Source organism: Cnephaeus nilssonii, assembly GCF_951640355.1.
Source record: "Cnephaeus nilssonii genome assembly, chromosome: 9".
Taxonomy (NCBI): Eukaryota; Metazoa; Chordata; class Mammalia; order Chiroptera; family Vespertilionidae; genus Cnephaeus; species Cnephaeus nilssonii.
The window spans coordinates 92,790,524-92,817,349 of NC_137080.1; the positions used below are offsets into that span (position 1 = coordinate 92,790,524).

Below are 26,826 nucleotides of genomic sequence, written 5' to 3' on the forward strand. Positions count from 1 at the left end.
TATACATACTATTTTTTAAAAATATATTTTTATTTATTTCAGAGAGGAAGGGAGAGGGAGAGAGATAGAAACATCAATGATGAGACTCATTGATCGGCTGCCTCCCGCACGCCCTCCACTGGGGATTGAGCCTGCAACCTGGGCATGTGCCCTGATCTGGAATCAAACTGTGACCTCCTGGTTCATAGGTCAATGCTCAACCACTGAGCCACGCTGGCCAGACTAGAGGATATTTTTTCCATTGATTTTTTAAAAATATATTTTATTGAATTTTTACAGAGAAGAAGGGAGAGGGATAGAGAGCCAGAAACATCGACCAGCTGCCTCCTGCACACCCCCTACCGGGGATGTGCCCGCAACCAATGTACATGCCCTTGACCGGAATCGAACCTGGGACCCTTCAGTCCGCAGGCCGACGCTCTATCCACCGAGCCAAACCGGTTTCGACAATCCATTGATTTTTTTACAGAGAGTGAAGGGAGGGGAGGGAAGAGAGGGAGGAGGGGGGTTGAAAGAGAGAAACATTGATATGAGAAAGACACATTAATTGGTTGCCTTCTACATGTGCCTGGACCAACGGGGCCAGGGATCAAGCCTGCAACTGAAGTACATGCCCTTGTCTGAGAATCGAACCCACTCTAACCACTGAGCAAAATTGGCCAAGGCTTTTTTTTTTTTAAGATTTTTAATTTATTGATTGATTTTAGAGAGATACAGGGAGAGAGGGGGAGAGAGGGTGGGACAGAGAGATTGATTGAGTTGTCATTCCACTTATTTTTGCATTCATTGGTTGATTCTTGTATGTGCTCTGACCAGGGTGTATTGGGATGATGCTCTAACCAACTGACCTACCCAACCAGGGCCCACTATGTTTTCTTCTAAGAGTTTTATAGTGTTATTTCTTACATTTAGGTCTTTGATCCACTTTGAGTTAATTTTTGAAAACGTTGTAAGGTGAAGGTCCAACTTCAGCTCTGTGGTGGGGCACAGGCACCAGTAACTCAAAGCTCCCCAAGTGGTTCCCAAGGGCACCCCAGACTGAGAACCACTGTCCTCCTGCACTGCAGTCTTCTTAATCCTGGGCCACCTCACATCGGTCTCTGTATTCCCACTTTCTAGCACAGGCAGGATCCAGGGAGGCATTCCGTGGGCTTGATGCTGGGTCTGGGGTGACTGTGGGAGACTCTAGCCCTGGAACTTGTCAAACACATGGGTTCTCCAGCACCTTCCATGCCAGCCCAGCGCTGTGCCAGGTGCATCCGAGGCAATGAACAAGGACCAGCCGTGGTTCAGCCCCGGGGGTGCATGCGTGGACTTGGGAGGGGCCACAGAGTCAGATGGTAACAGGACAGTGGGCTCTCCGTGCTAGGGAATCAGAGGAGGGCCAGAGAGGAGAGGAGGAGGCGCGCAGGCAGAGTCAGCAAGTGAGGAGGGCTCGCTGGAAGCTTCCCCAGGGGACGGGGGGACGTCACAGCAGCGGGCACTGGTTGGAAGCCCGTCTGGCCACGCTTCCCACCGTCATGTTCCCTCATCTTTGAACGGGGCTCCCAGCAGCCCTTCCTCAAGGCGGCGGGAGGCGCAGTCAGGACAGGGAGGCCCAGTCAGGACAGGGAGGCCCTGGAGCGGCGCCGACACAGGGGGGCACTTAATAATGCAGGCTGTGTAGTCCCCCCGTGCTCTCCTTTCATCCCAACAGCGGCCCCAGGAGAGCCACACCGTGATTTTAACGAGGAAACAGGATCAAAGGGTGAAGTCAGTGGCCCATTATCACACAGAGGAACGAACCAGGATTCAAACTCCATCCTGTTCGACTCCAACCCCACGCACAAACCTTCCACAAAACTTGGGGACCAAAGGCTGGATTTCTGGAACCCAGACCTGGAAGGGGCCTCTCGAGGCCCACGGCATGTCAGGCTGAGGGGATCTGGGCTGAGGCTTCCAGCTAGACCGGTGGGCAGGACAGGCCGCTGGGTCAGCGAGGACCGCGTGCCCAGCAGGCTTAGCTGGGAGTGCCCGGGGGCGGGGGCACCCAGAGGAAGCAGAGCAGCCTCTGTGCTGAGAGCTCGCCCGCCCGCTGCCTCCCCATCAGGGCCCAGGCCCCACCACGGAGGAAGCCGGGCCATTGCAGGTGACCTTTGCAGGGAGCAGAACGTGACTGGGATTCATTTGCCTGTGCAATCTTCATCATTACCACACAGCTATTCCCAGGAGCCACGTGACCACAGGGGCCAAGCTCCCATCATGCGGTGCCTTCCCGTCACAGTCCCCGCCACCACCACCACCACCACCACCACTGCAGAGTCGCGGCGTTTGCACACCCTGCTGCCTCCACTCTCCAGCTACACCCACAGGGCGGCTCCGGGAGCTGGCTTCACCCCCACTGCAGAGATGAGGAAACAGGGCTCATCCCAGGACAAGCGGCCCCTAACACCTCATCTGGGCCCCGTCCCTTCCCACCGCAGTTTCCAGGGCGAGACAGAGGGGCCCTCCAAGTAACTCTCTCCTTGAGAAACAGGGGGGACAGAGTCACACCTAGCACCCCCGGCATGGTTCAGGAGTCATTTCCAAACTGGGATGTGCGGCGAAATCTCCTTCATAAAAAATGCACGTTCCTGGTCCCCACCCTGGAGACTCTGAGTCCGTTGATCTGGCGTAAACCCCAACTATCCACTTTATTTGTTCCAGTTTCCTCAGATGATGGCAACCATCAACCCCACTTTCGGAAAAGTTAGGGAGTACAGGAAAGAGTTCCCTGAATATTTCCCGTTCTTTCCCTCACCGTCAACTTCTCCAACAACCAACAGCTCCTGCTTTTGCACGTCTAAATAAGCACCGAAGAGTTCAGGGAGAGATGTGAGTCATTCACACTTTAGTATAAATCAGTTTACCCAGCCAGCTTTGTGCCTGGTACCTCGCTGAGAGTCTGCCTATTGTGGGTGGAGAGGAGGGTGGGAAATAGGAGTGTTGATGGAGGATGAAAGAGGAGAGACGGGAAGAGGGAGGACGCAGAGGTGCTCCTGAGAGAGGAAGGAAGAGGAAGGGACTCGGACCTGAGCCATGTGACTTGAATGGCATGTCCCGTAAGGGGAGAACTGAAGAGCGGCCGGGACTTGTAGTAACTAGCACTCATGGCAGAGTCATGCCAAACAGTAACCGACCGGTGTTTGCCTGAGCCCCGTGGGGGACACCAAGCACAGCGTAAGAACCCGCCTGGACGGCCCACCGGCGGGAGTGCGCTCACAGCGTGGTCTGTGGACCAGCAGCCCTGGCATCACCTGGCATTTTGTGGGCAACGCAGAATCACGAGGGCGCCAGACCTGCGGACTCGGAATCTTTCCGCAAGGTCCCGGGAGACTCCTGAGCACGCCAAGGTGGGGAGGGCTCTGGTCTAGCACTTCGCCCAGAGAGCCCTGGGATTTCCTGCTCTGAAGAGGACACTGATGGGCAAGAGGCAGGGCTACCCCATGGGACAAGTTCAGGGGGGGGGGGATTCCCAGCGTACTGGGCAGAGGGGGCTACACCCCACCAAAGAGCCAGCCCTGAGCAGCTCTCTAACGGAAGGGAGGGGCACAGGCCAATTCAACTAAGAGTCAAGCCAGGGCCCTGGACTTGGAATCGGCCGCTGGGTGCGCGGCGCACTTTGCCGCTAACTTGCTGTGTGATTTGGCACAAGTGATTGGCCTCCGTTTCCTCTCCGTCAAGCAGAGCTGCCAGTTAGGGCTGCCGTAAGGCCCCAAGGAGCTAAGATGAGCGAGCGTTTGGGGAACCGTGAACCACAGGAGAGGGTGACTGGCTGTGCCCTGGTCACACCCCACATAAGCCTGGCCTCACAGGCCACAACATTTACCTGTTTCCTCCCCACGACCCTTCAGAGCCGGAATCTCAGGCTGAAAGGATTTGCAAAAACCTAGTCACATGAGGGTTTTACTCTCTACTAGCGTTTTACCATATCTGCCAGGATTTGGTTTTGAATAAGATCCTTGGAAATGGTTATCAGCTACAATTAGATGGGGGTGGTCCCCCGGCTCCCCAAATCTCACATCCACCACTTCCACCCACCTACCAGGGAGCAGTGGTTCCCCACCCTGATTGCACGTAAGAACCATTGATGCCTGGACCACAAGAATGGCTAAAATAAAAGGACGGGCAATAGCAAGTGTTGACAAGGATATAGAGCATCCAGAACAGTAAATGGTGAAAAATGGTACAGTCACTTAGAAAACTACTCAACAATAACTATGTGTACACATTAGACCCACACACCCACTCTTGGGCATACACACAACAGTAATGAGTACGCATGGCCACTAAAGTCATATCCACAAGTGCTCACAGCAGGGGTATTCACTTTAGCCCAAAACAACCCAAAATCCATTGACAGCTGTAAGACTAAATTGTGTGCTCGGCTGCCCTGGCCGGGTGCTCAGCTGGTTGGTGAGTCGTCCCATACACCAAAAGTTTGCAGGTTCAATCCCCAGTCAGGGCACATCCTAGGTTGCGAGTTCAAACCCTGGTCTGGGCCTATATGGGAGGCAACCGATAGAACCGATAAATATTTCTCTCTCACATTGATGTCTCTCTCTCTCTCTCTCTCAAATCAATAATAATTTTTTAAAAAACACGTCCCCAGGTGAGGACCAAATTGTGTGCTGTGCTGTGTGTGGGGCTGCCCGGACAAAGGTACTCCTTTAGAACAAAGGTTCTCCTTCCCCCAGCTGTGGGGAGTATTTACTGCTGACAGCTCTCAGAGTCCCTCTCCAAGACCGGTCCCCCACCTTACAGCCCCCTCCCATAACTGGTTACACAGGCCCGGATCCCCTGCCTTAACCCGGGACACCTCTGAAGCGCCAGCCCAGCCTCAGCGTTCCCCTTGGGATCGGGTGGGCCTGTGTTCCATCTCCCCTCTCTCCGCCCACGGGTGGTTCCAGAGAGCATAGCCCCATGACCCTCCCGCGCAAGCCTTCATTTCAGAGTGTTTCCCCAGGACCCCAGCCTCGCCAGTTGGTACGGGAGTGGCCCTAGGAGGCAGCCCCTGAACGCTGGGACGGGAGGGGACCCAGCAGGGCTGGCAGCGAGGACCATGCTGTGCAGGAGGCCGGAGCCTGCAGGCAGCATGGAGGAAACGGCTGGCGCTCCCTGGGTGGGCGGGGGTGGGCGAGCGCTGCAGGGGCAGCATCTCCACGGCCTGAGGGGCTGGGGAGGAGTGACTTATTAGAAAGCCCAGGAGCTGCCGCGGCTCTCAGCACTGAAGTGATTAATCACTCATTTAAGGCCAAGTGCGCAAGCCAAGGGCCTCCTTAGCTGCACATAAATTCTCTCCTGCAGCTGGAGGGCAGGGGAGGTGGAGGCGCAGGGCTTAATTATAAGTGGAGCAGAATCAGAGGGGGCTGAATGCTCCGCCCACGGGGCGTCTGTGGGCCAAGGTCCGTCCCTGCATGGGGAAGAGTGCGGCGTGGAAGTGGCCCCTCGAGGGTAGCAGGCTGCCTGCTCCTCAGATCTGCCCCCTCCACGCTGGCCACCGACCAGTAACTGGGGTAAGTCACACCTCGGGGAGCCAGCGAGCACAGGATGCCACCTGAGGGGCTGGGTCAAGGGGGGACAGGAAGTTGGATAAGGGAGTTTACCCCACAACACAGGAATTAACACCCCGGCAAGGCCCCTGACAGACAGAAGGTGTTAACGCTCTGCTGGGAGGAAGCGGCCGCAGCGTCCTATGGAGGACCACCAAGGCTGTGGGCAGACTGTGCAGGAGGCATCAGAAGTGCAGCGTGGGCACGGGTGGGCCTGCCACGTCGGGGGCGGAAGGCCCACCAGCTGTCTGTCTTTCCTCGCACCGGCCACAGGAAGGCGCCGGTGCGAGGGGCCCAGCAGCCTGCGGAGCTCAGGGCCGAGTCCTCTGAAGACCCGAGGGTGGCGCTGCTGTTACAGAACGGGCGCCCTGCCGGCGATGGAGATGACAGACAGGGCCCCACAGTCAGGGGCAGGTGGCGTGCTTACCCGGCAAAAGCAAGGTGGGTGCAATCATCGCCGCTATTGGCAGGTCAGAGCGGCCGCTGGAGGGCCTGGCCTCGAGGGATGGAACCGGTTAACGGGCCCAGGAGGATGCTGCCACTCCATGTAACCACGGCAACGAGGCCTGGTGCTAAGGGCTGAGGCTGCACCCCAGTCGAAGTCGTGATCCCCTGCCCAGTGTCCGCCCTGGGCCAGGCTTCAGAGCCAACGACTGAAGCAGCGCCCAGGGGCCCAGGAGCAAGGGCCCTGCGACCCAGGAACACGGGGACGCAGCAATGATTCCACCGGCCCCTCCCCGAGAGGCTGACGCAGCCTTCTGTTTGGGTGACCGTCGCTGGAGAAGGACGGGGCCCCGGCATGTCAGGGACTATTGGACACAGGGCCCAAGTGATGTTGGTACCAGGGGCCCAAAAAGTCGCCATGGCCCCGTTTGGTGGGAGCACATGGGGACCAGGTGGTGAATGGAATCCTGGCCCAGGTGGGCCCTGGGGTCCGCCCTGCAGGTGCAGCACATGAGGTGCAGACTCACCCTGATCGCCCCTCTCCCGCACCATCACCCAGAGGAGCGCCCTGGGGACCCGCCAGACCCTGCGCAAATCCAGTCCTGTCCCTTCCGGACAAGCTGCCCTCAGCCGTTTTCTCCTCTGCAGAGTGGCGATGACGGCACGGCCTCACACAGCAGCCGTGAGAACCACAAGACCAGGTCCACGCCTCCTCCCTGCACTCAGCTGACCACTGTGCTGCTTATTCTGAGAAAATGGGAGCAGGCCACAGAGCGCCACACGCATCACGCCCCACGGCCCTGCACTCGGCCCTGGGCTGGGCCTGCCTCCCACGGGGCACTGGGCCCGGCCCGGCTCCCCAGCCACATCGCTGCCCCCAACAGGGTTCCCCACCACCCTACCGATTTCCTCCACACAGAATCTTCCCATCAAAAGGCACATGCTGTTGTTTCTCTCCTTGAAAGAGAAAAGAAGCCTCTCCCGCCGCGCTCTGTCCTCAGCTCCTGCCCTGGGGCCCAAGGAGGCCACTCCTGGGGGGCTGTCCTCTCCTGGGGGGCTGTTCGCTCCTGGGGGGCTGTTCGCTCCTGGGGGGGCTGTCCGCTCCTGGGGGGCCGTCCTCTCCTGGGAGGGCCATCCCGATGTCCTGTCTCCACTCCTTCCCGAAGCCCCTCCAATCAGGCTCTGGCTCCCACTGGCCACCACTGACCCTCACGGCCGAAACCCTCTAACCCTCCTCCCGCTCGGGGCATCACACCCGCCGCTGTCCCCGCCTGGTCCCGCGCTCAGTGGGGCCTCTGCTCTTCCCCACCGGCTCTCGGGGTGGTCGCACCCAGGCCCACCTCTTCACAGAGCTCCAGGCGATCCCCGCCTCCTCGGCGTCCCATCTGGATGGCAACAGGTTGCCAGGTCCCACACGGAACTCTTCGATGCTCCCAAGGGACAAAATCTCCCCTCAGAAAATGCCACCACTGTTCCTCCAAATGCTCACACCAAAGGCCTGGATTCCTCTCCCTCCCTCACCCCACACCCCACCTTGCACCCCTGTGCCACAGCCGTGTGGGTCCGTCCGCCCCATCGTCTGTCTCTCGTCCAGAGCACGGGTGCAGTCTCCTAAGAAAGCCTCCTGCTTCCAGCTGTGCTCCCTACTCTCTGTGTTTTTAAAACATAAATGTAATTTTGACACATTAAACCCTGGCCAAAACCCTCCAGTGGCTCACCCTCTCACTGAGAACAAGATCCTGGGGCTTGCTGGGCCCATAGGTAGAACATGAAGGCTCCAACCTGTCTGCTGGCCTTCACCCCCAAACACTGCCCCACTCCCACGCCCCTCCAGACCCCACCTTTGTGCATCCCTCACACATTCTAGGCTCTTTCCTGCCTCAGGGCCTTTGCACTTGCTGCTCCTAGAGCTGATGCTCTTCCCCTGATGTCCACAGGGCTTGTTCCCGCCTCTGATCAATGTCCCTGGCCCCCACCCCCATAAACAGCCAGCCCACCCCTGTTACTCCCGAGCCTCTTGAGCCTGTTTCATTTTTCCATTGCAATACTTCTCATTCCCTGATGTTATTTTTTTTAAATTTAATAGACTTTATTTTTTAGAGCAGTTTTAGGTCCACAGCAAAATTGAGCAGAAAATACAGAGGATTCCCACATCTCCGCACCCCTGCCTCCCCTACCATCAACATCCCATAGCAGAGTTCTACATTTGTTATAATCGATGAACCAGGTGGGTGGATGGGAAGAGATCAACCAAAGAACTTGTATGCATATATGCATAACCCATGGACATGGACAACAGGGCGGTGAAGGCCTAGGGTGGGGGCTGGGGGTGGGCTAGAAGGGGATAATGGGGGGGGGGGAAGGGGACATACGTAATACTTTCAACAATAAAGATTTTTAAAATAGTAATAATAATCGATGAACCAACAAGGGCACCCAAAGTCCGTCAATTACATCAGGGTTCACTCTTGGTGTTGTGCATGCTATGGATTTTGACAAAGGTAATAATGCCCTATATCCACCCACTATAGTGCCATACAGAATAGTTATGTTACCCCCAAATCCCTTGTATTCCATGTATGGGTTCCCCCTCCCTGCCAGGATCTTTTTATTGTTTCTGCAGTTTTGCCTTTTCCAGAATGTCACATAGTTGGAGCCATACAGTATGTACCCTTTTCAGATTGACTCCTTTCACTTACTAATGTACATTTAAGGTTCCCCCTTGTCTTTCATGGCTCGATGGCTCATTTCCTTTGAGTGCTGATTAACAGTCATTGTCTGGATGTACTGCAGTTTACCATGCACCTATTGCAGAGCATCTTGGCTGCTTCTAAGTTTTGGCAATTAAATTCTTTGGCATTCACAATCAACAACCGCAGGTTGAAGGCACTGATGAGTCCTGCATCAGGAAAAGTCTTTACCTTGGGGGAACCCGGGTTTTTTCCCCAAATTTGACCACTGACAATGTGTCCAAGCATAACCTCCCACCTCCTGGGGCCACAGGGTCTCATCCGAGGAGGACAAGCATCCTTGGCTGGGGCGGACAAAGAAGCTTCTCCTTGAAGGAAGAAGGACTGCGAGCAAGAGAGCAGAGCGAGGACACTGGGTGAGGGGAACGGCTGATTTGGGGTTGGAGGGTGTGAGCTAGGCTGGGGAGAGGAGCAATGGCAGCCAAACTGGGGCCCTGACTCCGGTGCCCCACAGCCACACAGCAGCAGGCTCCGTGCCGCTGTAAGACGACAACCTCCTGCCAGAGCCTCTGAGGCTACGGTGGGCCCTCGGTTGGTTTCTAGAATTCAAAAAGCCTAACGCCTCTAAACCCAGATGAGTCTCTAAAGACGATTCTCCAGTAAATGGGCCCACAGGGAAAAGACCCCACAGGAATGGGGGGAAATATTTTGCAAATCATATATCTGATACGGGTCTGGCATCTAGAATAACTCAACACTAAAAATATAAGTTATCCTATTAAAAATGGACACAGGATAGGAAAAGACATTTCTCCAGAAAGACACAAAAGGCCAGTAAGCACATGAACAGAGGCTCAACATCATTAGTCGTGAGGGAAGTGCAAGTCAGACCCACAATAAGATGTCACTTCACACCCACTAGGATGGCCACGATCAAGAAGATGGCAAGAGCAAGGGCGGGTGAGGGTGAGGAGAACCTGGCACTTCCTTGCATTGCTGGTGGGAATGCAACCTGGTGCAGCCCAGAAAACAGCCGGCAGCTCGTCGGGAGATTAACGTAGAGTTACCACGTGACCCAGCAATGCCACTTCCAGGCATAGACCCAAGAGAAACAAAACCACAAAAACATTTATGTCCGCACAAAAACGTGTACTTAAATGCTCAGAGAAATATTATTCATAATAGCCGCAAGTGGAAACAACTCAAATATCCCTCAATAGATGAGAGGATCAACAAAATGTAAACAACCACATAATGGAATCGTATTCAGTCTTAAATACATGCAATACCATGGATGAACCTTAAAATATCGTGCTGCCCGGCCTGCACGGCTCAGTGGTTGAGCACTGACCTATGAACCAGGAGGTCACAGTTCAATTCCTGGTCAGGGCAGGTGCCCAGTTGTGGGGTGTGCAGGAGGCATCCAATCAATGATTCTCTCTCATCACTGATGTTTCTCTCTCTCCCTCTCTCCTCCTCTCTGAAATCAATTAAAAATATATTTTTAAAAAACATTATGCTAAGTGAAAGAAGCCAGTCACAAAAGACTTCTATGAAAAGTCCAGCATAGGCAAATGTATAGAAACAGAAAGTAGAATAGTGGTGCCAGGAGCTTGAAGGAGATGGAGTTGAGGAGTAACTGCTATTGGGCATGAAGTTTCCTTTACGAGTGATGGAAATGTTCTGGAATTAGATAGAGGTGATGGTTAAAAGTCACTGAATTTAAAAAAACACATTCAGCCCTAGCTGATTTGGCTCAGTGGGTAACGTGTTGGCCTGCGGACTGAAGGGTCCTGGGTTCAATTCCGGTAAAGGGCACATGCCCGGGTTGTGGGCTCGATCCCTAGTAGGGGGCGTGCAGGAGGCAGCTGATCAATGATTCCCTCTCATCATTGATGTTTCTATCTCTCTCTCCCTCCCCCTTCCTCTCTAAAATTAATAAAAATATATATTTTTAAAAAAACACACACACATTCGCCCTGGCCGGTGTGGCTCAGTGGATAGAGCGTTGGCCTGCGGAGTGAAAGGTCCCAGGTTCGATTCCGGTCAAGGGCATGTACCTTGGTTGCGGGCACATCCCCAGTAGGGGGTGTGCAGGAGGCAGCTGATCGATGTTTCTCTCTCATCGATGTTTCTAACTCTCTCTCCCTCTCCCTTCTTCTCTGTGAAAAATCAATAAAATATATTTTTTAAAAAACACACACACATTCAAATAACATATAAAAGGATCCAAGCTCCTTGGAGAAAAATGGCTGATGGCAGCTCTGAGGGCCTGGAACATCGTTCCAGAACGCAGGCCCACTTCCAAAGGCCAGTGCAGTCGTATGAAAAGGGGGCCAGCGTCAACCTGAAGAGGCTTCCACTGGTCAAAGAGGGGGAAATTTTGAGCCAAGAATAACGCACGCAAGGACTGAAACATCAACTTTATAAAAAGTCATAAAGATAAAGAAATCAAAATTCAGCCCATCTGGTGTGGCTCAGTGGTTGAGCGTTGACCTATGAACCAGGAGGTCACAGTTCAATTCCCAGTCAGGGCACATGCCAGGGTTGCAGGCTCGATCCCCAGTGTGGGGTGTGCAGGAGGCAGCTGATCAATGATTCTCTCTCATCATTGATCTTTCTCTCCCTCTCTCTTCCTCTCTGAAATCAATAAAAATGTATTTTTGGAAAAAAAATAAAAATTTAAAAGCCCACAAAGTCTGCCAATAACCAAATATCTGCAAGAACGTAGAGCCTGGGGTCCTGCCCACACTGCTGGTGAATGTGTGGACTGGCACACCCGCCTGGAAAGCAAGTCTGAAGATGCCCCCAGCCCCGGCCCAGGAGGCCCGCGCCTCGAAGACCCCGCGGGAATCACCCCACGTCAGAAACAGCCCTGACGTCTGTGAACAGCAGCCTGGGCAGGAATCACGGCAGCGTCACACACTGGCGCGCTAGGCAATGCTGAGAAGCGGAAGGACTGCTGCTAGGAAGAACCACCCAGACACATGACAAAAAGAAACATGTCAACTGCAGAAAAACCAGACATAAAACAACAATTCTGTTCATTCAGTTTCAGAAAGAGACAGAACTATTTGGTTTTGGAGGCATGTTTCGGTCTTAAAACCAAAACCAAAGCAGCTAGTAACTGCTCTGGAGGCTTAGGATGGAGGCTCCCCCTGGGAGAGAGGGCGGCTGCGGGAGCCCCGGGCTCTCTGGGAGCTGTGGCAAGTTTCTGTTTTTTTACCTAGATGGTGGCGACTTGGATGCCAGCTTTTTATTAACTTACGAACATGCATACACTATTTTACACACTTTCATGTTTAAAAAGCGGGAGTAAGAGACTCACTTGTCACCTTTGGGGTTGCTGGAGCACAAACTCGTTTCTCTGAAAATTGATAAAGGGAAAGAAGGGAGCCTTTGTCCCAGTGTGTGCAGCCAATTTCAGAATAAAGTAGGTAAAGGGGCAGTTCTTCGCAGAAATATAACTAATGCAAACGAAATGGTCACATTAGAAAAATCACCATCTGGTAAGGAGAAAACTGTGATGGAAATCAGACGCTAACCCCTCCTGGGCCCTGCCCTCCCCCCCACCCCCCAGCCACTGTGGAGCAGCTGATTCCTGCAGCCTGCACTCCAGCCATCCCCAACCATGGTGGCCAGAGTAACCCTCCACTGGCCAGGCCAACAGGGAGATGGGCTTATTCGCATGTGCTTCGAACGTTATTTTGTGTCCAAAGTTTGCACAAATATTCCAGAGTTCTGCCAAGGAGCGTGCAGGCCGCCCTCAGTGCAGCCCCTGGAGTGAGTCTCAGGCCTGAGGTTGGGGACAGAGCCCAGGGGTTCAGAGAAGCCTGGGGTGGGGCATTAAGGGGAGCAGGGGGTCTCTGGGAGCTGGAGCTGATGCAGGCTGGACACCATCCCCATTCTCCTGCCTCACAGACCCCCAGCACCAGCAGTCTGGAGGGCCCTCCCCATCTTTCCATCCCTCCAGTGGCAATGCTGTGACTTGGTTCCTCCCTGTGGGGCTCACCTTGGCCCTGTCAGGTGGGAGTGGTCAGGTGGGAAGGAAGCCTGCTGTGATTTGCCACCTTGCCCCAGGCCCTGCCCAGGGGCACCCAAGCCAAGCCAGCTTTGCAACTTACCAGGCCAGCTGGTGCGAGGGGGGAGGGGCTATCAGGGCCCAGGCCTGGCTAGGGGTGGCAGAAGGGCCCACCCAGCACTCAGAGCCAGTGCCCAAAGGACTGGGAAGGGGAGCAGAGGCAGGGGTCTTGGGCCCCGGAGGGTGGGGGAGGCCTCCATCTGAGGTGCCCCGTCTGGGGCAGGGCCAATTGGGGCAGGTGAGACGGCAGCCGGTCACCCAACACGCAGGGAGCAGGCAGCGGTGGCAGCCTGGTGTCCGATGGAGCTGCTGATAGAGGTGACACCAGATATCCTGCCGTGGGTAGGGCTGGGGGAGGGGAGGCAGGATGGGAAGAGCCAAGTTCAAAACAAGGTTGAATCCCAGCTCGATCACACACTCACGGAGGGACCCAGGCCTGAAGCCTTCAATGCCCCCTGCCTCAGCTTACCCATCTGAAAATGGGGGTGTGAAGGTGAGCTGAGCTAATCCACACAAGGAGCCTAGCACAGTGCCCAACATAGTAAAAGTGCTCAACAAACTTCACAGGCGGTTATGGAGCTGGGCTCAGCAGGGGTGCGTAGGGTGGTGGAGAGCTAAATGCTGGGCAGATCCACACACTGGAAGCTCCAGGGGGCAAGGACAAAGCCATTCATTCAGCACTGAGTGGCCAGTGCCCAGTTCAGTGGGGGCACAGCATTCAGTACCTGTTTGTTGAACGAATGCATGAGAGTAAAATGACGAACCAGTAGCCACTAAGACAATTTATCAACCCATCAGTGGATCCCCAGCAAGAGCCTGCGCTCAAATGCCAGGGCTGCCTCTTCCTGGCTGAGCAACGCCAGGCAGGTCATTTCACCCCTGAGAATCGCTGCCTCCCCACCTAGCAAATGGGAAGCACAGCCGTTACTGAGCACAGAAAATGGGGTGGAAATGCAGGAGGTGCTGTCGGTGTCCTTAGAAGATGGGGCACGGCTGCTGATGGCTCACAGCTGCCCCTTGTCCTGAGAGGGGACCCTGGCTTCTGCGTGAGCTGCCTGGGCGGCTATGCCCGCTCCTGCACGCAGCCGACGACAGCCTGATGAGGGGCACAAAGGCCGGCTCCTGGCCTGGAGGAAGGACAAGCCCGGGTGCCGGCTCTCCCCTCCCCGCTGCGGCTGAGGCTAGCCTAGACCTCTGCCGAAAGCCCCTGCAGTCCCTCCCTCACCTAACGGGCGCCTGGCTCCCCCCTGCACACTCGCCGGCAGTAAATCACCTGCCAGGGGTCCCTGTGCTGAGCCCTGCTTCTAGGGACTCCAAGACAGGAAGTATTTGTAAACCACGAAGTGAATGCACAGGTATGGTGGTGTTTTGTTGTTGTTTAATATGTTTTTACTGATTCCAGAAAGAAAGGGAGAGGGAGAGAGAGATAGAAACATCAATGATGAGAATCACTGATCGACTGCCTCCTGCACGCCCCACACTGGCGATCGAGCCCACAACCTGGGCATGCGCCCTGATGGGGAACCGAATCTGTGACCTCTTGGTTCACGGGTTGATGTTCAATCACTGAGCCGCACAGCCGGGCTATGGTGGTGTTTTACTAGTATTCCCAGGAAATGCTCCCGAAAGAAGAGCAGCTGACGGGCAGCGCTTCCAGAGGAGGAGGAGGTCCACTCTGTGGGCAGGTCTGGATGCCGCCCTCAGGGGGCTCCGGGCAGGTAGGGGAGACTGACAGAAAGCAGCAAGACGGGACCACCCAGGATGCGTACGTGCTCTGGAGGAAAATCAAGCAGGGCCACTGCGGATGAGACGGATGAGACGTGGGAAGGGCTCTCTGAGGAGGTGATGGGGGCAGAGATGTGAACGCCATCAGCCAGGCAGGCCCTGAGGCCAGGCACGGGGACAGCAGTGCAAAGGCCCTGAAGCAGAGGGATATGTGACACATCCAAGAAACGGCCAGGAGCCCCGTGTGGGTGGAGTGGAGTGAGATGAGGTCAGAGGGACTGGGCAGCCAGTCACACGGGCCCTTGCAGGCGGCCGTAGGACTTTCTATAGGAGTTTGGGCTCTATTCCAAATAAGAGAGGATACTGAAGTTTTGAGCAGAGGAAGGACGTGATCTGATTTAGACTCTGAGAGGATCTCTTTGGCAAGGAGTGGGGCGGGAGCCCCGGTAGAGGCTGCAGCAGCCCAGGCAGGGGCGGTGGTGAGTGGCACACGCTGGGAGAGCCGGGGGGCGGGGGGGGGGGCGCGTTGCTGACTGCATGAGGGGTCAGGAGGCGGAGGAACCTAACTAGTAATTTACAGAGGGGACCGAGGAGCATGTCAAACTGCACGGAGGGGTGCAATCAACAAATTCCAGACCTGGGAGATGCTACGCGACAAATACCCTGGCTTCTCCCACAGATAAATTGCCAAGGAAAAGAAAAAGATGGCCCTGGTCAGTGTGGCTCCATGGTTGAGTGGTGTCCCATACACCAAGAGGTCACAGGTTCTCTTCCCAGTTAGGGCGCATGCCCCGGGTGCGGACTCCATCCCTAGCAGGCGGCATGCAGGGGGCAGGCGATCAATGTTTCTCTCTCTCCCTCTCTAAAAGCAATTTTAAAAAATATTTTAAAAGAAAAAGATGGGCCCTAGCGGGTTTGACTCAGTGGATAGAGCGTCAGCCTGCGGACTGAAGGGTCCCAGGTTCGATTCCGGTCAAGGGCACATGCCTGGGTTGTGGGCTCAGTCCCCAGTGAGGGGCGTGCAGGAGGCAGCCGATCAATGATTCTCTCTCATCGTTGATGTTTCTATCTCTCTCTCCCTTTCCCTTCCTCTCTGAAATCAATAAAAAGATATTTAGAAAAAGATGGACGGGAAACTGGATTAAAAGAGACTAAGACATATCAACCAATCACAATGTGGGGACCTTGTTTGGATATTGATTCGAACAAAGTTAATAAATAGACATGTTTGACAACTGGGAATGTGAATGCTGAGTGGGTATTTGACGATATAAAGCAAAGGCTACTTCTTAGTGTAATAACGGTCCTGATTGTAGTAGGAAAAACCTTTATCTTGATACATTTGTGATGAAATGATGGCTGGGATTTGGTTTGAATTACGGGAAGGGGAGGGTGAAATGAAACAAGACTGGCCCTGAGTTGGTAACAGTTTAAGTTGACTGTGGGTACATAGGGATTCACTCTTCTAGTCTCTCTCCTTTTATAAAGGCCTAACATTTTCCACAATAAAAAGCTAAAAAGTAGCCCTAACCGGTTTGGCTCAGTGGATAGAGCGTCGGCCTGCGGACTCAAGGGTCCCAGGTTTGATCCCGGTCAAGGGCATGTACCTTGGTTGTGGGGCACATACCCAGTAGGGAGTGTGCAGGAGGCAGCTGATTGATGTTTCTCTCTCATCGATGTTTCTAACTATCTCTTTCCCTTCCTCTCTGTAAAAAAATCAATAAAGTATTTTTTTTTTAAGTTAAAAAGTAAAGGACAAAAGAAGAAGCTGAGTCCAAGGGAAGGCATTGAATGGCCCAAGGACCCTGTGTGAGTCAGGGTCAGGACTCGCCCCGCCCCAGCCCATGCTCCTGCCGGCCTCAGCTGTCTTCTCTGGAGGCTGGTCAAGGCCGGACCCAGCGGCCAGGGATGGCTTGTTTGGCCCTGTGGAAAGCCCTGGGGTAGGCCCTGGGGTGGGGGGTTGGGGGGAGCGGGAGAGGAAGGCTGTAAGATTCTGGGCCTCTGCCAGGCCCTGAGGAGCAGGGAGAGCCCTGGGCCACCTGCACCAGCAAATCCAAGGAGTCAGGTCTAAAACATCCGGCATCAGCCCCCCAGCCTCATTTCCACTTCCCGGGCTCCTGCACCCATTTCCTCCCGCCCCTATGCCCACCCCTGACATTCCAGCCTCCGCACCTTCGTCCCTGCTGTCGCCACCGTACTTCCCTCCCGGTCCGCCTCCTGCAGAAGGCCGCCCCTGATCAACCAGCCCCGTCTCCGGGAGCACGCCTGCCGGCCCTCTGAGCCAGGGGCCATCTCCACCCACGCGAGCGGTGCCGGGCACAGCGGGTAGGGCACAGCCTCCGGGTCCAGACTGCAGGCTGTGAATCCTGCCTCAGCCACCTACGGCACGCGTGACCTCAGGCACGTCACGCACCCTGTGTCCACATCTGTATATTAGGGATAACCCTGTAAGCTACCGAGGAGACCGAAGGAGGCCGTAAGTATGGATACATGGGACACGGGAACAGTGCCTAGCATGCGTCAGTGGATCTCGGGCCCCGCGGGCCCCCTGGCACCGCCTCCAGGGCCGGCCTCCCTCCCTTGAGCCCTACAGGACACCCCAATGTCACACACAACGTGGGTGCTCAGTCACCACTTCCTGGGATGCTCGGCTTCTGCGATGCTCCCTCTGCAGCCCTCCTGGTACCCGGACTTACCTTGCCCGCTTCCCCAAACCAGCAGGTCCCACCCACCCCAGGACTGGGAAGAGGGGGAAGAAGAGACAAGAAACCAGCCACAAATAAAAATTCTTTGAGCCCAAGAGGCAGCCTCTGACTCAAACGCCAGATTAGAGGGATGCAATTTAAATGCTTTTTTTTTTTTTAAGATTTCTCAGAAAAATCTCAGGTATCAGCAGCTATAATTTTAATTATGTTTTTATGAGGAATGATGTTTGTTGTACAAAATGCAAACAGCACAGGATGCTGAAATACAGAGGAAACACGCCCTCTTGCCTGCACTTGGTTTCCCAAAACCTGCCCCAGAGGTCAGCTCTGCGGCAGCCTTCCAGATATTTTTATGCAACATGAACACGGAGATAGGGGTGCTCTTCTTAATCTTCACCCGAGGGACATGTAGAGAGAGAGAGAGAGAGAGAGAGAGAGAGAGAGAGAGAGAGAGAGAGATCATTGCCTTCCTTACCCTCTCTGGCTGGGGAGCCAACCCACAGCCCAAGCATGTGCCCTGACTGCGAATCAAACCGGCAACCTTTCGGTGCACAGGACAACGCTGAACCCGCGGAGCCACTCGGGCTGGGCTAGATGTGTGTGTGTTTACACGGGATCACACCACATCCTGCTCTACCCGTCACTTGCTTTAACTAGACCACATGCTCTGCCTTTCCACCTGCTACTGAGCGCGGCCCGTCCTTCACCGCGTGTCCCAGCACCGGCAGCGGCGCCTGCCGCGGTGCCTGCCGCAGAGGTTCACGAGATTCACTGACCGCAGGAGGGCGTGCACCCTGCCTACAGCCGCGTGGTCTGGAGAGGGCCTGACCGCGTCACCGCCCTCCCCCACTAAGAGGGTGCCTGTGGGAGAAACCCCTGGACGAGGACTTGCCAGGTCAAACCCTTAGTGGCTGTTGACAAAAAGGTAGAGCTGACCCGTCCTCCCAGCCAGGGTGAGGCCCAGTCTCCGCCCCGGGCCACGCAGGGCTTTATTATGACGGTGACTTTTATTTCCCGAATGGATTAACCTTATTTAGTGACCCCACCCTGGATCCCCAACCTCCTTTTGTCCCTCCTGAGTAAATAAGAGGATACAGCACTTATTATTTCTGCGCAGCACTAGGTAACCAAAATAGGGAGCTACCTCTACTCAGTAAACAGTTACAGATGCACACGCTGAAACAGCTCATTAATTTCTAAAAAAGGGACATGTTTTTTTTAACTGTCAAATTCAAACGAGCATCCATTGACCCCTCCCTGATACAAAAGAGGAGCAAATTCGGAGCCCTGCCCTCCCCTCCTCTCTCTGCTCCTCCCCAGCCCAGTCTAGGGGCACATTTAGCAAATAAAACCTCAGGACACCTAGTTATGTTGGCTTTCAGGGAAGCCAGTGACCTTTAGTACAGTACGTCCCCTGTCGGGCGGTGACACTATCTGTTGCCCCAGCTGCCGGGGTGCTGTGAGCCCCGGCCCTCAGCGGGCAGCCTCTCAGGGCTACCGCTGCTGCGAGCCACCGGCCAAGGGCACAGCCAGTGCCCATGACGCCGAGGCCTCCGGGCCTCACCTTTCCAAGCACATTCCTCTCTAGCTCCGAGCACCCGGGGCTCCCCGAGGCTTCCTGTTGGGCCAGCATCTGAGGTCTACTTGTCCCTCTGGCCATCCTGCCTCCTTCCTCTGCCCTCCACAGGTGAGGCTCCAGGGACTCCCCCCCGCCCCCCCCCCCCCCACACACACACTAATGCTTGAATCTGCTTCCTGGGACCCTGGGCTGCCCCTCCGGTCCCCAGTCCCCACCTCCCCTCCAGTCCACTGGGCGGGAACCAGCAGCACTGTGCCCACAGTGGGTGGGTCTGGTGCTAGCTAATGGATTTTCTTCATTTGGCTTTCCAGTACATTCTAAAATTTCCACAAGCATGTATCACTTTGGTAATAAGAAAAAGTAATCAAAGCTTTTTTTTTTTCTTTAAGATAAATCTAAAACCAAAGCAAGCAGCCCTCATCCACCTGCCACCCCTCCCCTCCCCTCCCCCATTGCTCCCACCGGCTTCCCCAGGGAGAGCTCCCCCAAATCAGCGAACTTCCCCACCCCAAATGCTCTCCCCTGTCCTGCTAGGCCCACAGGCACTTTCACTTCTCCACTGAAGGCTTCTACCACCAGCTTGTCCCTGCTGGGGGGTTATATGCAAATCTATGGCCCATTCCTCACCTCCTGTTGGGAGAAGAATGCTGTCCGGGTCCTCAGACTGGTGAGGAGAGACTGGAACCACATGCACTCATTACGCAAGTGCGAGCTAGGAGCACTCGGTGCCAGGCACCGTGGATGCAGCCAACAGGACACAGACCCTGCCCCCTCGGACTTCACAGCCTGTGTGTGTGTGTGGGGGGGGGGGGGGGCGGGCAGGCAACAATCAAAAGTCCCAGAGGATACTATGTGAGGGGAGGGGAGCAGGGTTTGAGGAAAGGGGCTCCCAGCCCAAGTCCAAGCTTCTGGGAGGAAGAGAAGCCTCAGCGACCCCAGGGGGTGAGGGGTATGCAGGGAGGAGGGAGGGTGCTCTAAGGTGGGGGGGGGGGGGTAGCCTGTGCAGAGGCCTGCAGGTGAGGAGGACTTGTTTGAGGAACTGAAAAGGTGAGAGCAGCTGGAGGGCAGCGGGCGGTGAGAAGGGACAGGAAGCCCAGGCAGGGCACCTTAGGGAATCTGAACTTGATCCTCAGGGCGATGGGGAGCTACTGAAGGACGAAGAGCAGGGCGTGACAGGCTCCGCCCTGCATCCTATAAAGATTGCTCTCCTGCTCAATGGGACTCATTGATAATGGCATTATTATTGATCCACACCTGGCACAGTCACACTCAATCACGCACATACTACCTCCTGCGCAGGGAATTCAGCCGTGGAGCACCTGAAGCTGGTATCGCCACAGACAGCGCGGCCCCCGGCAGCTAGGTCCACGGCCCTCTTGATCTTTTATTTAAAAATATGTAATATATTTTTATTGATTTCCGAGAGGAAGGGAGAGGGACAGATAGAAACATCAATGATGAGAGAGAATCATTGATTGGCTGCCTCCTGCATACCCCCTGCTGGGGATCGAGCCCGCAACCCGGGCATGTGCCCTTGACTGGAATTGAACCTGGGACCCTTTGGTCCACAGGCCAACACTCCATTCACTGAGCCAAACCAGCTAGGGCAGCCCTCTGGACCTTGCAATAGGAAATACGGCTTATGGGCGTGGACTCTGGAGCCTCGGTTCCAGTCCTTGCTCCTCCACTTTCAAACGATATAACCCTGCCCCTGCCCAGATGACCTCTCTGAGCCTGGGTCTCGTTGGTGACATGGGTATAACAGTAGCTCTATCACTGGGCTGCTGTGAGGACTGAGTGAGTTAAAAATGCCTGGGGCAGGCCCTGGCACATGATAAGTGCTATACTAGTACTAGTATACGTTAGTTTTTACTGTAACCACTGCGCCCTCCCTTCACGGTCCCCAGGGCCAACCACCTGCAGGCACAACTAAAACACCCTCCGCTTGCCCCCTCCACCCCTGAAGCGCCTCTTCCCCACTCTCGCCATTGCTAGGGGCCAGGACGACGCCAGCGAGGAGGAACCTATGGGCCCAGGACAACCAGCCGCTCTGGCCTGGGCCTGGGGCCTCCGCAGCTCCCCCGAGCAGGACCCGAGTGTCGCCTGGCTCTGCTGCTGACCTTCCTGGGCCTCAGTTTCTCCCTCGTTAAGACAAGGACCAGGACGCCTGCAGACGTCTTCTCGGCGTGGCTGTGAGAGGAGCAGCAGGGCTGGGGAAGCTCTGCCAATGTCCCGTCTGTCACAGACACGATGGCGGCAGCCGCTGCCGTCCCGGTTCGCTCCTCCACACGTGGAGTCACGAGATTTGCTCGGAGCGCACTCGGAGGACCCCTGAGGCGGAGGATGGCCTGGCTTGGGGCCTCAAGGCTCCCCGGTGCTGCCTGGAACCTTCCCAAGGGCTGGGACAGAGACAGAGGCCCCTGGACCGAGCTGAGCACCCCAGAAAGAAAGTGCCAGCCAGGGGCTGAGGAGAGCCAGCCTTCAGCAGGGCCTTCCGCCAAGCCTGGACGAGGCCAGGGCACGCAAACGGGGTCTCAGAGTGACCCTCTGGCGCCTGCAGCGTTGATCTCCCAACGCCACAGCTGCCCACTCCTCCCAGGTCCAGGAAGGGCCTACATGCGCTTGTCTGTTTTTGATGCTCTTTGGTCCTGGGGGCTGGAAGGAAAACACAGACCCCCCCCAAGAGAATTGTCCTTCAGGTGCCAGCTACTTCCCGGGGTTCAAGTTCATTCATTCCCTTATTCCACAGACATTTACTTGGTGCAGGCCCTGGTCAGGTGCAGGGTGGATGAAAAGATGAATCAGACAGGCTTCTACCCCGAAGGTCTAGAGAGCAACAGACAAGACTTAAGTAGCCAAACCACAAGGCAGACGAGGTGGGGGACGCAGGGCAGGAGCGAGGATCTCACCTGGGGTATCAAGGAAGCGGCCTGGAGGGGGTGGCCTGTGAGTGGTGAGTCAGTGATGGGAAGGCCAGGCAGGCGAGGGATGGGACCGCCAGAATCCTGACAGTCTGTTTGCACCGGGGGGCACAGCCAGGGCAAGGTGGTTATTTATGGTTAGGCCCCAGAAAAGCGGCCACATGTGTCACCGCACGTGGGCTGCAGAGCAGAGCGGTGGAGGGGGGAGGGGGGTTAGCTGGGGCTTGAAGCTGGTTCTGGCCAAACTCTGGGGTTTACCACTGTGTCCCCCAAACCCTGATGACCTTTTAATGTTTCATGGCCTCCTGAAAAGCAAAAATAAGGGGGGGGGGGCTGCAGGCAGCAAATGGCCTGGGGAGGAGGGCAGTGCCAGACGGACCAGGCCTCCTCCTCTCCCCCTCCCATCCCAGCTGTGGGGAAGGGGCGAGGACAGGAAAAAACACCTTTAATTGTAAACCAGACAGGGCAGAGGGCACCACAGCTGCTGTGCTTCTCCCAGCCCACTCTGGTCCACGAAGGCCTCTGCGCCAAGCTGGCACTAGCCCTCCTCCCCCGCCCCGCTGGCACCAGAATGCCCCAGGGCCGGAGACTCGCAGCCCAGGGCCCGGGTCCCAGCTCACCAAGGAACCGACTTCCTGCGTGTTCCTGTGGGGACGGACCGCGCCGCCAGCTCCGCCTCTCTGGGGGCCCACAGCGGGCACCCTGGCACTGCCTGGGGTGTCTGCGAACCCCCGCGCGTGCAGAGCACCCCGGGCCGCTCGCCCACCTCTCTCCAGGTAACTGCCCAAACCCTCATCCCCCCACCCCCGCGCTCTCGCCCCAAGACTCCAGTCTCGGCGCCCACCGCCAACACGCACTTCCTAACTGGACCCCCTCCCCACCGTCTATCCAAGGGCCAGACCCCTACCTGGGGCAGGAGGCCCAGCACCAACGACGGCGCCACGGCGCCTGGGGCCTGGCCTCAAGCCCGGACGACTTCCCGGGGGAAGAGGCTGCTGCGCCGCCGCCGCGTCTCGGGATCTGCCGGGCTGCGGGAGGAGGAAGGTCAGAGCCGGGGGGTGGGGGTGAGGGAGGAGGCGGCACCGATGCGCAGATTAGAGGCACGGAGCGAGCCAATGGCGGGCGCGCAGGGCGGCGGTGCCTGCGCAGGTGGAGGGGCCCGGCTGCTGAGGAGGCAGCAAGCGGCTTAGCGGGCCCCTGGGAGCCCCTGGCGGCCCCAGCTCCCCGCCGGCGCCCTCCCTAGGGGCCCCCCAGCCCGGGCAGAGGGGCTCCGTGGCGCCGGGTGCAGGGAGCAGCTCCTCTCCCGCTCCGGCAGGCACGCAGGGCACCCAGGGGTGTCGCTCCCCTCCCCTCTGCCTTCTCCCCACCTCCTTGGACTTTTCTCCATCCCTGTCCGCCTGTCGGTTTCTGGTTTCTCCTAATCCAGCGTCTGGTACGTGAGGGTGCGTGTAGGCGTGTGTGTGTGTGTGTGTGTGTGTGCGCGCGCGCGCCGCTCCGGGAGTGAGGGCCCCTTCTCCCCATCACCCCACCCATAACCCCCCCCCCATCAGTTTCTACCAGAAGTGCCAAATCTCTACCCTCAGGTAGTTCACCGTTGTGACAGAAAATAGATGTTAAATAGAATAAACAGCACATAGAGTGTGTTTTAAAGTGGGGTGCACGAAGTAGGAAAACAAACCTTGGGAAAGAGAGGGTGTTCAGGGTGAAATTAGGTCCCAGCTATTTGTGGGGAGTGGGAATGGCTGAGGTAGGCATAATGCAGACTCTAGTTTGCCACAGACCTCACCACCACCCCCTCCCGCGTTGTTTACACATGGGCTGGTCACACATTTACATTTCTTGCCTTCCTTTCCATCTCCCCTCACCAGAGGCACTGAAATTCCTGACCCCAATGGCCCAGGGGAAAGCATCCTATTCATTCAACAGGAATTCCCTGAGCACTGACCGCATGTTAGGTGTTAGAGCCTGGAGACACTCAACACCTAGTTAGGGAGGCCAGGTGGCAGTGCCTACCCCAAGGATGAACAGGACAGCCAAGTGAGTGGACAACATTACGGAGAAGGTGAGGGGGCTCTAGGTTCAGGCCATCCAGGAAGGCTTCCTGGAGGAGGCAGCACTCCAATGGAGTGCTGAATGATAGCTGGGATTCTGATGAGCCACAGGAAGCAGGAGGCAAGGAGGGATTACTTGAAGAGGCCAGCAAAGCCAGGGGACATTTGGCAGGAGGCTGCGGCTGGGGTCCTGGAGCATTTCTGGACACCCTACATGTAAGGGGTATGCTAGTGTCTTGAGCCGATGAAGTCCTACCCACCTCAGAAGTTTCTGGTCCCAACTGCCTTCACCTCAGCCTGAAATTCCCCATTGCCCCCGGGAGAAGGCATGATGAGCCTGAGGCAAGGGGTGGAGGAGAGAAGGAAACAGACATCACTCAGTTGCTTTTCTGCTGGTAAAAATGGGCATGCGACTGAGCCCCTCTGAGGTTGGCCTCCTTATCTTAATAGCTGTGTGACAACTTTCTTTTTTTTTTAAAATATATTTTATTGATTTTTTACAGAGAGGAAGAGAGAGGGATAGAGAGAAACATCGATCAGCTGCCTCCTGCACACCCCCTACTGGGAATGTGCCCGCAACCAAGGTACATGCTCTTGACCGGAATCGAACCTGGGACCCTTGAGTCCGCAGGCCGACGCTCTATCCACTGAGCCAAACCGGTTTCGGCAACTTTCTTAATTGATCTGTGTGCCTTGGCTCCCTTGTTTGGAAAATGGACGCAGCAACAGGCTGTGTGAGCATTACACAAAACAATCTAGGTGAACTGCTTAGCACGTAAGTGCTCAGTTAATTTTTGGTTGTTGTTATTAATCCTCACCTGAGGATATTTTTCCATTGATTTTTAGATAGAGTGGAAGGGAGGGGAAGAGACAGAAAGAGAGAAACATCGATGTGAGAGAGACACATCAATTGGTTGCCTCCTGCATGCGCCCCGACCAGGGCCGGGATGGAGCCTACAACCGAGGTACATGCCTTTGACAGGAATCAAACCCGGGACCCTTCAGTCCGCTGAGGCTCTATCCATTGAGCCAAACTGGCTAGGACAGTGCTCAGTTAACTTTATTGTGATTATTACTATGACAGTTAGACTTGCCACACAGAGTTGTTGGAATTAGACAAATACTAGTATGTAAGGCACCTAGCAAAGTGCCTGGAACCCAATAAGCATGCAATAACTAGTACCTATTATTAGCATTAACTACATGCACCCCAAATCTATGTGATGGTCCTCTTTTAGACAGAACTTTTTAAAAGTCAAGAGACAAGTTCCCCAAGAGGCTCTTAAAGTGCAATCTAGCCTGGCCAGTGTGGCTCAGTAGTTGAGCGTCAACCGGGTGGTCTCGGTTCGATTCCCAGTCAGGGCACATGCCCGAGTTGCGGGATCAATCCCCAGTATGGGGTGTGCAGGAGGCAGCCGATCAATGATTCTCTCTCATCACTGATGTTTTTATCTGTCTCCCTCTCTGAAATCAATAAAAATATATTTATATAAATAAATAAGTAAAGTGCAATCTAGCATGGATAGACTAGCTCCCGGCCCCTCTCCTACTCACATGAGTCCAGCTCTGTGGGTCATCAGGGTTTCGGTGTCCCTTGGCAGCCAGGCATTTGGTGGAGGATGGCAAGAGTGAGACGGGCACTGGGGGTGGGGTCACGATACGAAGAGCTCTGAGAGCCTGGAGGCCAGAGGTTGGCAGAGACTGGGACCCTGGGGCAGGGGAGGGTGATGAGAGGCAGACCTGAAGAGGCAGGTGATAGAGGGCCAGGTGGTGGGGAGAGTGGGTGAGGGAGTGGACAAGCTGGACTTACTGCATTGGAGTTGAGACCTGGCAGCCCCAAGCCCAGAAAAAAATCACAATGGAACACACACACACACACACACACACACACCCCGCCCCATCCCAAATTGAAAGTTACTTTGGAAATTGACACACAACTTCCATGCTTCCTATAATTGAACTGGCTTCCTTCTAGATTTGATTGAACCAGCTTCCTTCTAGATTTTCTGATTGCAAAACTGTTCAACGAAGCTGACCTACCCCCTCCCTCTTACTGTTTTATGCTCCTGTCCAAAGAATAAGACTTCCACCAGCAGCCGCTGCTAGACGCTCCACGCCATGTGGAGCAAGGAGGCAGGCACAGCCCTCCCCGGGGGAGTTCCCATTCAGACCAGGCAGAAAGGACACGCGATCCGGAGGGCAAACCAGCACTGCACGCGTGTGTGGACTCGATCGATCAATGACGAATAATGGATTGGTGATTCATGTCGCATGTTTGGCCTGGGAGAGGAGGAGGAGAGGGGAGACTTTGGATTTCCTTGTGTTCCATCCAAGGTGGAAGGCTTCAAGGAGGAGGTGAGGTTTTGAGGTGTTTCTCCACTCTCACCACCTCTCTGGTTGGAAAGGAAGGCAGAAGTGTGTCCCATTTTGGCAGAGCCGGACTCTGGAGCCCAGAGAGGAAAAGTGACTCGCTGAAGGTCACACGGCGCATCGCCGAGCTGAGCTAAAAACAGACCTGACTTCTGGTCAGGTGCTGTCATCACCAGATTCCTCTACCGCCCCCACCAACCTGCGTGGAGGCGGGGCCGGACAGAGCCAGATGCGATTGGCCCCGTGGCCCACCCCACGGCGTTTCTTCTCTGAGCTGCCTCCCAGCAGCATGCAGGGCGGTGAGCTGGACACCCCCAAGGGACAAAAGTGCTTTTGAAAGCCTCACGGCCCCTCTGACCTCTCCTAATCTTTCCCACCAGCTGGCTTCACACTCGCAAATTGGTTCCCATCAGCTGCTTGGTGGACAGAGGCCATTGTCAGCTGCAGCCTGAATCCCGGGACCTAAGCTGGGGTGGCAGAGCCTTGGAATCGTGGCTGTCTCTGTCCACGATTCATTCCAAAGGAGAGAAAAACATCCTGAAGACTTATTGTCTGGACAAGGCCCTCAACTTGGGAGGTGCCAGAGTTAGGGCTCACCCCAGGGCATACACAGCCAATGGCCAACTCAGAGCACTTTTCTCAGAGTAGGCGCTTTCTAAGCACTTTACACATGAAAATGATAGTCTGATT

At 55.6% G+C, this 26,826-nt stretch overlaps 1 protein-coding gene across 2 annotated transcripts in view; it reads right to left on the bottom strand.

Annotated features, from left to right (window-relative positions):
* Window positions 1–22,779, bottom strand: part of PACSIN1 (protein kinase C and casein kinase substrate in neurons 1) — a 60,434-nt gene extending 37,655 nt beyond the window's left edge. Inside the window, exon 1 of one of the 2 annotated variants that reach the window (XM_079780000.1) lies at window positions 22,623–22,779. The gene's annotated coding sequence lies outside the window, so the exon portion shown is untranslated. Of the gene's footprint in view, window positions 1–19,421; window positions 19,492–22,622 lie in introns of those variants that run through there. The other variant, XM_079780001.1, reaches the window with a different exon arrangement.
* Between the last annotated feature and the right edge of the window lie 4,047 nt (window positions 22,780–26,826).